This window comes from Pinus tabuliformis, chromosome 6, assembly GCF_031772625.1.
Source record: "Pinus tabuliformis cultivar Carrire ecotype Pingquan chromosome 6, CPIR1, whole genome shotgun sequence".
NCBI classification, from domain to species: domain Eukaryota; kingdom Viridiplantae; phylum Streptophyta; class Pinopsida; order Pinales; family Pinaceae; genus Pinus; species Pinus tabuliformis.
In genome coordinates, this window is record NC_142292.1 from 1,771,238,234 (window position 1) to 1,771,254,123 (window position 15,890).

Consider the following 15,890-nt stretch of genomic DNA (forward strand, 5'->3'; position numbering starts at 1 on the left):
TTGGTCACATTGACTGACATATCTTCTGACATCTTGATGAAGTGTGGGCCAATAGTAGCCTGCCTGCAGGATCTTGAAGGCAGTTCTCTTTGCTGCAAAATGCCCTCCACAAGGCCCATCATGACAAGTGAGGAGGATATCAAAGACTTCCTCCTCCCTTACACAACGCCTTAAGATCTGATCGGGGCCAAGCTTGAACAGATTGCCCCCGATCCAAGTGAATGAGGCACTTTTTCTGATGATTCTGCTCTTCTCTCTGGAGGATAGGTGTGGAGGGAACTGTGCTGACACAAGATAGTTTGCTATATCAGCAAACCATGGGGAGAGTACTGAAATAGCAAACAGATGTTCATCAGGCATCTGATCGTCCACTGTTCCATCCTCATCTGCAGACAAATCCAATCTAGATAAAAAGTCAGCAACAACATTTTCTCTACCTGGTTTATCAACAATGGTTAGATCAAACTGCTACAATAAAAGTAACCATCTAATAATACGAGCATTCACATCTGGTTTATTCATCAAATATCTAATAGCAGCATGGTCAGTATGTACAAAGGTCTGGTAACCAGTAATATAATGTCGGAACTTGTTCAATGCATGGACCACAGCCAAGAATTCTTTCTCGGTTACAGTGTAATTCAGCTCAGCTTTGGACAAGTTTTTGCTAACAAAGTAAATGGCATATGGAAGTTTCTGCTCAACTTGTCCTAAAGCTGCACCTATGGCTTTGTTCGAGGCATCGGTGTGGATGTGGAAAGGTAGGGCCCAGTTTGGACCTCTCAGGATTGGGGCTGACACCAACTTGTCCTTCAATTCATTTAAAGCCCTCTGACAATCGTCAGTCCATTTAAACTCCACATCTTTTGCCAACAGCCCAAACAATGGCGAGGCTAGCTTGCTGAAATCTTTAATGAATCTCCGGTAGTATCCTGCTAATCCCAAGAAACTCCGGACATCCCTTACCTTTTGAGTAGGTGGAACCCTCTTGATGAGAGAAATTTTGTTAGGATCCACCTGCAATCCTTGGGAAGAAATGGTATGGCCTAGCACGGTCCCTTCAGTCATTAGGAATTCACATTTTTCAGGACTAAGGGACAAGTTCATCTCGGTGCATTTGGTTAGGACTTTTCCCAGGTTGGACAATGCTTCCTGGAAGTTGGCCCCATAAGGAGTAAAGTCATCCATGTATATTTCCACTGCATCATGGACCAGCTCCGAGAAGATGCTCAAGACAGCTCTCTGAAAGGTAGCAGGAGCATTGCATAGCCCAAAGGGAAGGACTCGATAGGCAAAGGTACCCCAAGGACAAGTGAAGGTGGTCTTATCTTGGTCTTCCGGGCTGATTTGGATTTGATTGTACCCGCTAAACCCATCCAGGAAAGAGAAGAACTTCTTTCCTGCCAGTCCATCCAACACTTGATCTATGAAAGGTAAAGGGAAATGGTCCTTCTTGGTAGCTTTGTTCAGTTCTCGGTAGTCCACACAGATTCTCCATTTCCCATTTTTCTTGGGAACCAACACTAGAGGGGATACCCATTCACTGTCTGAGATGGGGTAGATGAATCCGGCATCTAACAGTTTCTGCAATTCTTCCTTGACAATGTCTTTAAGGGCTGGATTCATTCTCCTCTGAGGTTGCCTAACCGGTTTACAATCCTCTTTGATGTATATATGATGGGTACAGACCGAAGGATGGACTCCTTTCATTTCCTTATAGCTCCAAGCAAAAGCATCTAGGTGGTTGGCCAACAGACTGCACAACTCCTTTTCCTGGGAAGGAGATAGGGAGGAGCTGATCTTCAATGCTTTCTCAGGGCCGAACTCCACATTCTTGACTCTGGGAGTAACAGGGTTGGTTGTACAAAGATCCACTAAGGTGTTAGCTTGGGCATCCTCCACCAATTCCTCTAAGGGTAGTGCACTGGAAGGTGGATTCTGGATCAAGGTCTCAATCAAGTCATCCTCGGTTGGGGGGTCTTTTCTAGAGGTATCTAAGGTGCACAGAGGTGCTGAGTACACCTCGTCTTCTTCTCCTTCTTCCAACCAGAGTGGTAAATCATGCTCTAAAGAAGGTTGGGCAGGAGGGTATAGGACTAGCTGCTTGGACATGGGACCATTTTTGATGGTCATGTTTCCTGCCCTACAACTTATGTAAGCATCTGCAGTAGCTAACCAAGGCCTTCCCAAAATGAGAGGATATCCAGTAAGCTTGGCCTTTGGTTGCAGAACCAGGAAGTCTGCAGGGTATTCCCAAGAATCAATGGAGACCATGACATCCTCCACAATCCCTTCGGGAGTCATGGTGGAGCGATCTGCTAATTGCAGTACTGTCGAGGTCTTCCTCAAGGAACCCTGAAGATTGAGTTTAAGCATGGTATCCCTGGTCATCACATTGATCGCTGCCCCCAGATCAATCAAGGTGTGGGGGATAATGGTGCCATTAATGTGAACATCTACTACAGGGCTTCCAGGATCTAGGTACTTTGGGCAGATGACTTGTCCTAGCATAAGGTCAGACAGTTGTCTTATGACATTGATAGTTGAGGCATCTTTCTTCCGTCTGCCTGGTTGTTTGAAACACTTCTCCTTAACCAGCTTGTTATATATTGGCACATCCTTGATGGCTTGGAGAAGTGGGATTTTTACACACAACTGCTTGAGCTCACCCAACAGCTCATCTTCTTCTCGGTTAGGTTGTGTGGTGGCTGTCAGTCTCTCAGGAAAGGGTGGAATAGCTTTTGGTTCACTTTCCTGTAGATCTTCCTCATCCTCTGGGGGAGGAGGTTGGCGATCTGGAAGGATCTTTCCAGATCGAAGATTGATCTCCTGGATCTCCACAACATAGGTAGGACATGATGTTTCCCCAGTGTATACTTGCTGAGCCTGCCTATTGTTGGGGTTCGGGTTCAGTTGAGTAGGCATTTGAGGTTGCCTTGGAGGAGCAGGAGGTAAAGGTTGAGGTTGAACTGGTGGTGGAGGCAAAATGGCAGGAGGAGTGTTGTATTGGGGCCTCCACCCCGACTGAGGTACATTCCATTGAGGCTGTGGCTGGGTATGTGAGTGATATGGATGAGAAGTAGGTTGAGTGGGGTACTGAGGTGGATAAGACCATGGAGGAGGCATGGACCATGAAGGATGAGCAGGGGGACCCCAGGAAGGCATAGGAGCTGACTGGTTGGGGTTGTAATAAGCTTGAGATGCCCCTTGAGATGCCCCTTGCATCCCCTGCTGATAAGGTCTAGATCCTTGTGGCCTCCTTTGGTTGAGGTAATAGAGAGGCTCTGTGGGAGCTTCGGTCCCTTGGTACATGGCTTTAAACCTAGGTAAGGTTGGACACTGATTTGTGGGATGGTCCTCCTCACAAACGAAACACACTTCAACCGAATGCAATGGACATTCGTTCTTAGGGTGCCTCCTTGTGCACCTAGGACAGAAGACAGCCAAGGCTCTCTCAGCTTCTTCTTTCTTCTGCTGGATCCTGAATGTGTCCAGCTGCATGGAAATGGTCTGTCTCACCTCACTCTTAAGATTTTCTAATTGGTTTGTAAACTCATGTTTGGAGAAAGGGACACCAGTGGAGAGGAGATTTCCTCTACCTCGTTTTCTAGCTGCCCTAGAATGATTTCTAAACACAGTCTTGATGTCCTCATAAGGCAGTTGGTAAATGTCCCCCCCAGCTAACATGTGAAGGGTGTCTAAGAGATCTTCAGGGACTCCTCGGAGTAGAACCAACTTGAGGGATTCAGGGTCAAGTGTGCACCTGGCCCGCTTATAGCTAAGTTGGAACCTCTCCTCATAATCCTCTAAAGACTCATCATTCCCCATGGTCATCCGAAAGATCTCTCCCTTGGTTTCCTTAGACCTACAGTAATCCCTATACTTGGTATTGAAGGCTTGCTGCATCTGAGCCCAAGTAGCGATGCTATTCCCAGGTAATCCCATGAACCAGAGTAGTGCTGCATCCTTAAGAGTGGAAGGGAAAAGTTTCAACTTTTGCTCATCTTCAGTATAGTCATAGGTTCTACAAAGGACAGCAAACTCAAACATGAAGGTATCTGGATCTACAGTGGTCAACCCATGGAAGTGAGGTAAGGCGGAGGGGCTAATGTTTTTCATTTTCATCTCTCCATTGGTCTCTCGGATGGGGAAGGCACCTTCTATTCTCTCATCTTCTCTTCTATTATCAGCCATGGCTTCAGATGGAGTGGTCTCTAACTCTTCTTCTTCTATAGGGTCTTGGTATATCTCAGGATGTTCACCTATAGGTTCCTCTGGGTCACTGTCACCAAAGAGGAGAGAAGGGTGACTCAGAGATGTGGTGGGGGTGTTTGGTAGGAATTTGCCTGATCTATCTCGGTTCCTACGAGGCATGAAATGGAAAAGACTTTCTTTTTCCCTTTGACTGCTTTTGCTTTGCTTTTCTTTTGGGTACCTGCAAAACTGAGACAGATTGATCTACAACTATCTATGGAAGATGCAAAATTAACTGAAAGCAGGAAAGGACTAATCTACTTTGCTTAAATGAAATTGCAGAAAGGAAATGCTAGTCTACGCTTGCAGAAAGGAAAGGCTAATCTATGAAAGCAGGAAATGCTAATCTATGAAAGCAGGAAAAGTCTATGCTACTTTTGCAGAATGGAAATGAAGTAAACTACTTAGCAGAAGGTAAGAGTAAGAAAGTAGAAGAAAAGCAACAATTACTAATACTCTGACGCTTCCCCGGCAACGGCGCCAAAAAGATGGTGAGCTCCAGTATTGTAGCAATAATGCTACAACTCCTGGGGCTTCCTGTCTCTTAATTTTATCAACCCGGTAGTTCGTACAAACTTGGAAGCGACGGTGCTATATGCACAAGTACTAGCTCTTGTCGCAGCTGTCACTTGGTCAGCTGGCACAATTCCGCTAGGGCTCAAGCCAACTTCTATAGGCTCTCAGAAGAAGCTTGCTAATTGATGGACGAAAGCTATTCTCAAAGGAAAGCTACTCTACTTGACAAAATGAACTGAAAGAAAATCAAAGCATGTAAACCTAGGAAACCCTAATTTGACTAGTCTAACCTCTCTAATGCAAAGAATGTGAATGAAACCTCTACCAATGCTGCCATTATCTCTAATAAGTGAAAGTTCATGGATCTAAGCTACTTGCATCATAAAAGACATGTTTTTGTATTTTTTCTTTAAGTGTATGGAATGATTGTGATTTTGTGCTAACTAGGGTTTGGTTGTGCAGATGGGATGAAGAAGGAAGGAATGCGTGGGAAAGGTTGGGGAGGCTAGGAGAGGTCCCTAGGGATCCTTAGCATCCATCCACAGAGGTTCCTCACGTTCAGAAGCTCAGCAACCGAGTGAGTGGCCTCCTACAGGATGTCTGCAGGGGATCCTACAGGATACTCAGAGGTTTCTACAGGATGTCTACAAACTGCTACAGGATGACCTACTGTGAGTGTTTGAAGTGATGGAGGGGTGATGGAATGGTAGGGGGAGATGTGTAAGGTATGAATAAGGCTGGTGATGGCTCAGAAGTGGAGGAATAGGATAGGGAGTGAGTGTAGGGAGTAGGTTGGAAGATAGAGGGCTAGGTCAACGAAAGGGCTAGAGAATGGAGTTACGTGAGGAGTGAAAGACTTTGGGAGATAATAGAGCGGAGAAGAGGTAAAAGATGTGGTTGCATGCGTGATCAAGATGGAGGACGAGGTAATGGAATGAGAGAGAGCAGTGTAAATGAAACAAATGCTTATGACTGTCACTGAACCGAAAATGCATTAACCTAGACTACCTGTGCTATGAATTTCATGAACAGCAATCCAAAACGTGAAGAGAAATGTGTATGAAGCGGTGATGAAGGTGTGTGGTGCAGGTGTGAATCATGTGGAAGCATCTAACATAACCGTGACTGTGTTGCAGCAATCATAACATAAAGAAATGCTTATTTTTGGTGGTTAATTATGGACTGCACCCCAATCCCAAATGAGATGGCAGTGAGCCTTAACAACCTTTTTGCTGGAGCTCCAATAGATTGTATCTATCCTCTTCTAACCTAAGCAACTGGAAACAAATTCACCATAAGCAAATCCTATCTAAACTCATGAAGAGAAGACTAAATTAACAACCTGTAATTCAAATTGCATGTGCAAGTAAAAACTCAAAGTGCGGAAACGAAATGCAAACAACACTACAGCAGAGGGGATCTATGGCTCTCAGGTTGGGCCCTAACCTGAGAGCTATAGTCTCCTTAAGAACACTCAGAACTAGATCAAAATCTGCCTTCTTTATTCATAATCTGATGTTATGCCAAAACTGGCTTACAACAAGAACTAACACCGAGCTGTAGCTCGTACTCAAAATTACAAGTGTAAATGCCAAAAGTCAACAAGCTTCCAATCAAGGCTATGGCCTCAGTATTTATGCAAAACTATAATCCAACAAGTTTCCTTGATTTTAGGAACTCGGCTGTCCAACTAAAGTTTAACTGGTGATCCTGTAGAACAGTTATGACTACTGTTCCTGTAGAACAGTTGGCTGCCTCTATGCTCGGTGGGGAGATTGATTGGAGCTCGGAGCTACGGTGGGAATCACGAGGAAGGTCCCCAAGACTGTGGACATCCTCTCCTAAAACCAGCAGTGCCACCTCATTGTCTCCTTGTCTCCTTTTTCGTGTCTTTTCTCCCTTTAAATGCAAAAAACCTGAAAGCATCATGCATTAGTCACGTAGATAATATGTCTACCCTTCTTCCTACAAACAACACGAACAAACTAAGAAATGCATGCATAAGCAATAAAATATGAATGGTTTAAGCAAGTAGAATAGGCCAAAATGAGCCCAAATTGTACCAAAATTGGGGCTCATGAGTTGCCTTGTCGATGGTGACTGTGGCATAAGCTCTTGCGAACTGCGACATCTTTGTGAGATTCTTTGATGGGTCGATAGGCGTGTCCTTCCACACAATATCCATTGGTTCATTTTCTGGAGTCGTAACAACAGTGGTGTCTAGTTTCCTTTTCTTCCTTTCTCTTTTCACTACAACCTTGTGGGTAAGACTGTAGAATATATCTAATGGAGGTATTTCCTCAATTCTTAAGACAGTTTCAGAAGTAGGAATAGTAGGAATAACCTCAATGTCCTGGGTACCTGTAGCTCCTTCCCCCTGTTGTTTCTAGATTTTCTTTGTGCTAGGTTTTCTTGGGAGTTTGCAGTTCAGATGTTTGCTCAAGATTTGTGTCTGTATGGAGATTTTTATTGAACTACTCCCATTCCTATTCCATGTCAATGATTCAAGATTTTCCTGACTGAGTTGAAGTAGAAGCAACCTCTGCCTTTTTATTTGTTAAGGCGTGCTCGACCGTCTCCTCTGTACTTCCAGCTGTGTCTTTCTCGGACTCTTTATTTGTGCTTCCTCCCCAATTTTGAGATTTTCGCTCTGAGTACTCTTACTCATGAGTCGAATTCTCCTGGGTTTCTCCTTCAGAATTTTCTTTAAAACTTCCCTCCCAACTTATGCTAGGAGTTGGCTCTCTTATTGGTTCAATTTGCAGTAGGTCTAATGGGACCATTGACGGTCTCTTATTTCTATACACATGGAAAGCATTAATATCTTATGGGGTCAACAGTATTGATGCCATATGTAGAACTTGTGAAAAAAATTTTGCTTGTAGGAAGAGGTCATCGAAGGCATCCTCTTCATGGGTGAATTGTTTGACTTTTAGAATAGTAGTAAATTCATTAACAGTGCCATTTGGTCGTATTCCCTTCCTGGAACTGTAGCCAATTTCATATACATAATAATCTTTGATTCCTTTAATGCATGTCCATAATCGTGTAGTGAAAAACCACCACATTGTAATGGGAAGGTCGGCCAAATGGATTTCTTCTACTCTTTCAGTCCTCTGGTTAAGCCACCTTCCCCTGCAGTCTGGTAGGCTATTTCTCTAGCCAAAGTTTGTCGGGGACATAAAATAGGAGGACATGCGAAGAAGGAATGCTCCCAAAAACTCTAATATAGGTGAATGTTTCTTCCCCAAACCATCTGGCTACTGGCAAGGTATCTACTTCGGCCTCTTGAGAAAACCTAGGGGTTTTTTTTATCAAAAAACCACTTTATGAATAGGCAGCATAACACCTTGACAGATTTTATAAAAATGGGGGTTGAATTGGGGTTTCCGCAAAATTTTATGGTATATATGGATGGGAAGTGGGTTCTGTACAGTCCATTTCCATCCCATATTCAGAAACTGAGAACTAAAACAAATTTCATCCATAACAAAAGCACTCATAAAGAAAGGGGGGAAATCCTTAATGAATTACTTATTTTCCTTCTATATTCGACAATTGTCTAATAAAATTTGAGCCTAGTTCATAATCATTGCATTAACTACTACATCTATTAATGGGAGCCATTCCAATAGAAAATTTGGTGCTATCGGGTCTATCGATAACCTACATACCATTGCTGCTGCCAAACTATGAGGGGGAGAAATGGATGCCATTGAGTACATACCAGTTTTTTCCTGTTTGAGTTTGCCTCCTATTGATCTCCAGGTTTGTGTAACATATGATGGGTCCTCATTCTCTTTGGCGAATTGCTCAAGGAACTTTTTTTTGTAGAGCTTTTGAGGGTCTGGTAACTGGTACATTAGTCCTAGGTTGTCTGGTGAGAAAGACCCCATGACTTGTTGCCTTTTATTCTTGAAGGTTCTCTCTAAGATATCTACCTCATCAATTACCCATTTGACCATATCTGTGTATGGTATTATCTTTGGTCTCGTAGCTATTCGGTGCAGGAATGAACATGTTGTTTCGAAATAGGAGGTGTTAGATGACTCCTAAGCATCAGCCGTGGCATTTGTTACTAGTGGCCTAGGCTGCTCTTCTTCTAACAAGTTATACATGGCCTCCCATGTTGTGGTTCCTCTGTCTTTGCTGCATGTGGTATCAAAGAAAAGTGGTACCATGTCTGATTTCTCAGATGTAGTTGCCTTCCTCTTCTTCGCCATTCTTTCTAATAATGTTTTCTGCGGAGGTTTCCTGAAATGGAGCAAATGGAAGTTATCAGATAAACACAAGTGAGAATGACAGTGAGAATTAAATGATACAGTTAACCTCAAAAGGTGACAAGAGAGGAGCTTTTATTCAAAACGCAGATGAAAAGATATCGTATCACGTCGAGTCGCTCTTAACATAAATGCCATTAAACTTATTAACTACCCACTAAGGTCTCTTATCATTGCCTTTATTACTCATTAAACTACCACATCGCAAACGGGAAGGGAAAAACTTTAAGGTGGTGAGTTTAAATTGCAAAAATGTTGATTTTGTGATTACAATAAGATTATCTCAATATCGTAAAATGCACTATCGCATTTTTGGTTGTGCGTTTCTCCATAGTTGTTTAGAATTCTGCAAGATGCGAGATGAGTGGCACATTCTTTATCGTTTAGAGCGTACTTTTCCTAAATGAATAATTACTTCATAAAGTGTTTTTTTACTAAGTGCCAGAGTTAACTTATAGTTTATAATATTTGTTTTATCGGGCACGTGTTCTATCGCACTTCGCAAACTCTTGCAGTTCATAAGATTGGCTTTTAAGTAAAGTGTGACGATGTGATAAGTATTGGCTCGCTCTACCGTAATATCGAATTTCGCATATTACGACATTCTTTGCAAGTTGCGTCCTTTATGAAAGCCAATATGTGATTGCGATAAGTGCTTCATTTTACAATGAATACCTTAAGTCTTAGTTTTGAATGAAAAATCTAATAATATCCTAAGTTAAATGTGGTGATCCCTTCCATCGCAATTCATGGATTTTGGTTGTTAATTAACTTTTGACACACTTGGTCCAGCGATATGCAAAAAAAGTGAGAATTGCTAGTCTTTAATGGATTTGACTTGATATCTTGCTTTATTTCTAAAAATTTAAAAGAAAGCGCCTAAGTGCTAAATTTCTCTTGGGGGGTTTTAATAAAGGGTCCCCATTTATTAATAGAATATTAACTATTAAATCAATAAATGGGCGGGGGTTTGAATAGCACAACACAACCTTCGACTCTGAAAATGATACATGCGAAACTATATTTCATGTAATTTCAGTAAATTTTTACGAAATTGAAATTTGATGCTCGCAGAGAAATTTATGACGATTTTCCCTAGGTCACCTGTTTGAGATTGAACTCAAGGGCATCCAGAAACCCTAACTTCATCAGAATATAAATCATAAAATATAGCGAAACAATATATGAAATTTTACACTAAGTTCACCAAGGTTTCTGCTCCACTTGATCAGAAGCCTCATAGAAACAACGTCATAGAGAAAATTCCAATATGACCTATTTGAAGCAGCAAAATCATAGAATCCAAAGCTCTGATACCAAATGTTGTGTAACTAGATCACAAAATAGAAGAAAATATAGATCCAAGACTTGAAAATAAGCCTCTTCGATGAGGAAACGTCATTTACATCACATAAATGAACAATTCTCGGATGATACAAATGGAAAGACCTTGTTGGTAGATATAGGAGTCTAAGGGGCCTCAATATAATCAGGGCCTACATAACAATAATAATGTAAGGGCTCAAAAATAACAATAGTGGGATTCTATGGGGTGCAACAATAACAATATGGGGGCTACATGGTATTATAGGGAACTAACAATATTGTTTAATGGAGTGAATGGTGTCGGCCCTATCAAGCTCTTGGACCACAAATCAACTATAAATACCCTCATTTTTGGGCTATGAAAAACAATAATGGGAAGTGTGTTGTGTAACAAAAATTTTTATATATTGTTTTGGTTTGAATTTAAAAAGTTATGGTTTTGAGTGGAGACCGAACATTGTTCATAAATCTTTCTCTTTCGAAGGCAAGTAACCATGGTCTAAAATTCTTCATTAGTTCATTGAGTATCATTCAATCGGTTATTTTATTACTACAATGTGCTCATTAACATAACCCTAGTTCAATTGATATCTGACATAGTAATCCAGGTTTGAATGGTATTGCAAACGAGGTCGAGGAAGATTTGGTTTCATGTGCCACATATGAATACAAAATGAAGCACTGGGTTGTTGGAGTTGGGCACATGGTGATAGAAATGTTGTATATATTACAACAGATTGAGCTTACTATGTGGTGACAGACACATTATATATGTTACATCAGATCGATTGGATTGATACAAGGAGTGGTTCGAGGTTGAATCCCTAACTCTTTGTTTAATAGTGAAGCAAAAGTCACGTTGAGGGCTACAACATACATTGGAGCTAGCCATGTAGAGGTAGACATGTTGTATATGTTACATATAACATCTCCCAATCAACACACTAGATTGAGATCGCTATAGGTGATTGATACATTGTATATGTTAAACTCTAAATCATACGTGGAGTGGCCCGGGATACAATAACAAAATCATTGGCCAAGATGGCCTACTAAGCACTGTCACCTGCCATAGTTGGTATGCGTTTTATTTTGTAGATTGGAAGGTGCAGGTTCAATCAGTCAGGTTGTGAGGTTTGGATTCAATTTTTATTGATTATTTTTTCCCACTAGAGTTTCATTTTATTGAATATTTAAGCAACCAGTGGTGTACATCTTGTTGCGTCGATGCTAGAACAAGTTTATTATGTATAACACATGAAAAATGACTTTTTGTATAACTGTTAATTTAATATATGGTTTTAAATGGTTATTTTGAGTTTTTGAGCTCATTCTTGAGCCAAATTGGAATCTGGAAGAGGCACAATGATCAGAGTTCAAAGGTGGATATGCTAAGGGCATAAAAAACCTCATTGATATATTTTTTATGATTGAAATCTATGTAATATCTTTGAGGGCCTATGAGCATGTTGAAGTGGCTTTGATTTTATGGCAGAAGTAAGTTCTAAGATGAGTCATATGTGACCATATTAGTGAAAAGTTTGAAGCAGAGCTGTGATAGGGTATGGCAAGGCATACTCAGTAGTATTATAGCATCAACTTATTCACTTTAAATATTTATTTTGTTTGAATATTATGTGGACCTAGTTTGAAAGATTTTAAAATGCAGTCCATAAGAGGTTAAAGGAGGAGGTCGGTGCCTCCACTAAGGTTGGGAGCTTAGAGTAGGTTAGAGTTTGCTCAACATCAAGGTTTATGCATCAATCAGGTTGGAGCCTAGAGCAAGTTGAAGCTTTCTCACCCTCGAGGTTGGTGCCTCAATTAGGTTGTAGCCTCAATGAGTTATTACTTACACATTTTCAAGGTTGGTGTTTCAATTAGGTTGTAGCCTACCACAAGTATCAACTTGAACATTTTTTGTGTGTACCTCCAGTACTTTGGTGCCTACAAATCTATGTAATGAATTGAAGCATAAGAAGAAGAATTTGTGATTTTCTCCCATATGGGTTTCCATGTAAAACGCGTGTCTCTTTTTATTGATGTGATGGCTTCATGATGTATTATTGATGTGATGATGGCCTTATGATGCATTGTTATATATTTTGATATGTTACAAATGGTTATGGATTATTATTGTATATTTGTGTGTTAAATAAAAGTCGTGAACTGTAAATTTGCTCTCAGATTTACCCACCCACCCCCGCCGCCTGCCCCCCCCCCCAAATGTGGTCTTTTGTCCAACAATTTGTAGATTTCTGACCAAAAATGATGGATGGAGTTTGGAGAAAAATTCAATATCTACAATGTTATCATTTTCATTGTCAAATTTTATAAATATATCTAAAGCAATTTATACAATATGAGCCATTTAATAAATTTGAAAAATAATGGATTTTAACCAAAAATACAGTGTTAGACTTAGATCTCATGGCATTACAATTGCAACAAACGCTTTTAATGAAATATACAATATAAAAACCATAGATTTATAAATAAAAATTAGATTACAACTTGTTTACTTGACAAACAAGGTAAATCTAATAAAAACACTATCTATCAAGATTCAATATCAAAATATATTTGATACTGTACTTTTAACTACTAAAAAATATTATCTTTCTTTATCACCTCAATATTACTTTTGAATTTGGAGAGATATAGGATGATGTTGTGGATACTTTCCTACTTCCTCAATACATCACCAATCCTTCCCATATTATTCAACATGGCTTTGAAATTGATACCATGTTGAAAAAATGCCTTCACGCAAAATTTTATAAAATAAGGAAAAAAATAGTTGCAAAGAAAATAGAAGGCTAAAAGCTTATGAACCTCACATGAAAATAGAATTAGTTGATATCAATTAACTCTATGTTAAATTCTAAGAGATCAACCAATCTTATAATCCAGTGAGTGTGATAAGTCTCATTTACATATTAAGTTATAGATCCTCTCAACAAATTGACAAATATGCTAGAATAAACTAAATCCTAAAATAATTAATTTAGATGTCTAGAACATTAGGATTATGATATTAATAGAGTGACCCTTCCCTTATTACTCCCTTGATGAGAATATATGCTTGAGGATGGGTCAATCGTCTATTCTCGCTACTTCCCCACAAGGAAAAATCTGTGCTTGTGGAAGGAATGATCAAACCTTCAACATAGTCCCCCTCAACAATTAATATTATTCGTCAAAAAGGGTTCACTGATAGTTACCTTGGGATCCTCTATGAAACAATGCCATGCACAAGGGTGGGTTGGTCTGCCCCTCCTTACAATATCCCCCAATGAAATGATTAAGGCTTTAAAAAGGGCCAATTGACCGTTTCTCTCATGCTTCCTCATGATGTAAATACTATGATCAAGAAAAATTTGGTTGATCCTTCCTTGAGTTCCCCTTTAGTGTATATCATGCATCAAAAAGGGTTTAATGATCATACCTTCGAATTTTCTATGACATCAGTGTTATGCTTAATGGTCAATGAAATCTCCCCTTAGGTCTCCCTCAATGTCAATACTAAATTTGAGGAAGAGTTAGTTGAACACACTTAGTGCCTCGACATAATGAAAATATTTTGGTCAAGGACCTATGATATTGGTTAAAGAGAAGATCATCCCCTAAACAACCCTTCCCTATGACCCCTTAGATTACAATATTATGCCTAACGAAGGATTATTAGCTAACATATCCCCATTCATCATCTTGATGGAAATATTATGCATGAGGAAGGGTCGATCAACTCATCCAGTGGATATCCTATGACATGAATACCATCCTTGAGAAAAGTTTAGTCAACCCTTATTTATGTTTCCCCTTCATCAAAATAATATAATGAATCTTTGTGATAATTATACAAACTCTAGAAGAATGAGAACATATCCCTATAATGGTTATGGAAGCTTGAAAAAGAATTAGGAGAATTTTGGGGTCAAAAAAATGTCTGAAATCACATTTTTTTACTTGCATTTTCAAAAAAAAAAATTATGGGTCCACTAAAAATGCAAAGTCGGCACTCATAGGATGCACTTCACATTTGAGTAAATTTATAAAGAGATAAGTTGAAAAGAGCTTTCTTTAAAATTTCATAAATCATATTTTATTATTTTTATTGGGAGACCCATTTTAGACCTCAAAATTCTCTTAATTGAAGACAATGGTTCCCACGTAATAGACATATAAGTTTGAAAAATAAGAGAACATATATATATAATAGATTTGGAAACCTAAAAAATGATAAAACATATCCCTTATAAGGAAGCTAACTTTGATATCAACTAATACAAAAATAACTAGTTTTAATGGTTGAAAAACAAATCAATTATTATTATATTTTTAATAATTCATCACTTTATGTATGAAATCACAATCTTTATGTCTCCTCTATTATTATTAGTCCCTATCCATCGGCAAGACTATAGCAATCACTTTGATCATTACTTTGCATTAGTTATATAAATATTTGCCTAATTGCTAGTTTATAATATTATAGAGAGAAAAAAAAAAATTACTTTTGTAATATATTCAAATTTTATGTTTATATCAATTTATTGTTGGATACAATGGTGATTACTAAAGTGGAAACAATAATTATAATGGCAAAAATTAAAAAGCAATAGAACTTAAAGAGGAAAAACAAGGCCCATAGAACTTTGAGTTCACAAATGGGTGTATTGTTAAGGCACTCCATGCTTAAGACTCACTCGTTCAAATCGTTGTCTACTCCTTTTCCAATTATTGTTTTCTTTAAAACTAATTATTTGAAAAGTTTTTGACAAAATTATATACATGAACTATTGTTTTTTACAACATTACCTATTCGCATGAACTTGATTTTGAGAAGATTTAAATCTCTTTTTATTTTGACAATACACTATGTAATCTCTTTTTTATGAATGAATAATTACCTTTAAACAAAATATACTTAATCATATTGGTTATTCATTATGCTTTTTTTAACTCTTATATATATATATATATATATATATATATATATATATTCAATTTGAACAATAATTTTAGTTCTTTAATTCATCTTCTCTTAATTTTTACACCAATATATTACTTTTTTAATTTATCTTAACATTTATATCTAAAATAACAGCTCAATTCCATGTTTAGAATATCAATCTCAGACATTGTTTATTCAATCCACAATATGATCATTACTTTTCACGAACAAAGACTATTTCAAATGCTTTCATTTCTAAATAGCAAGATATTTGTGTTTTTAGCCACAGAATTGTATGAAAAATATAACTCATTTTTTAAAAAATAAATTGTACATATTGTAAATAAAATTATGTTTAACATAAATTTTTTAATTTCTAAAAAAAAATAGGAAAAAAAGAACAAGGAAAAGAAACCCATTAAAATTTATGAAAATATTATTTTTAAATATTTTGAATTGATTTGAAAATAAATGAAATATTATTATAGAAAAAATAAAAAAAAAATAAACATCATAATTTTCATTAAAATTGATTTAAAATTTTTCATTAAAAATGATTT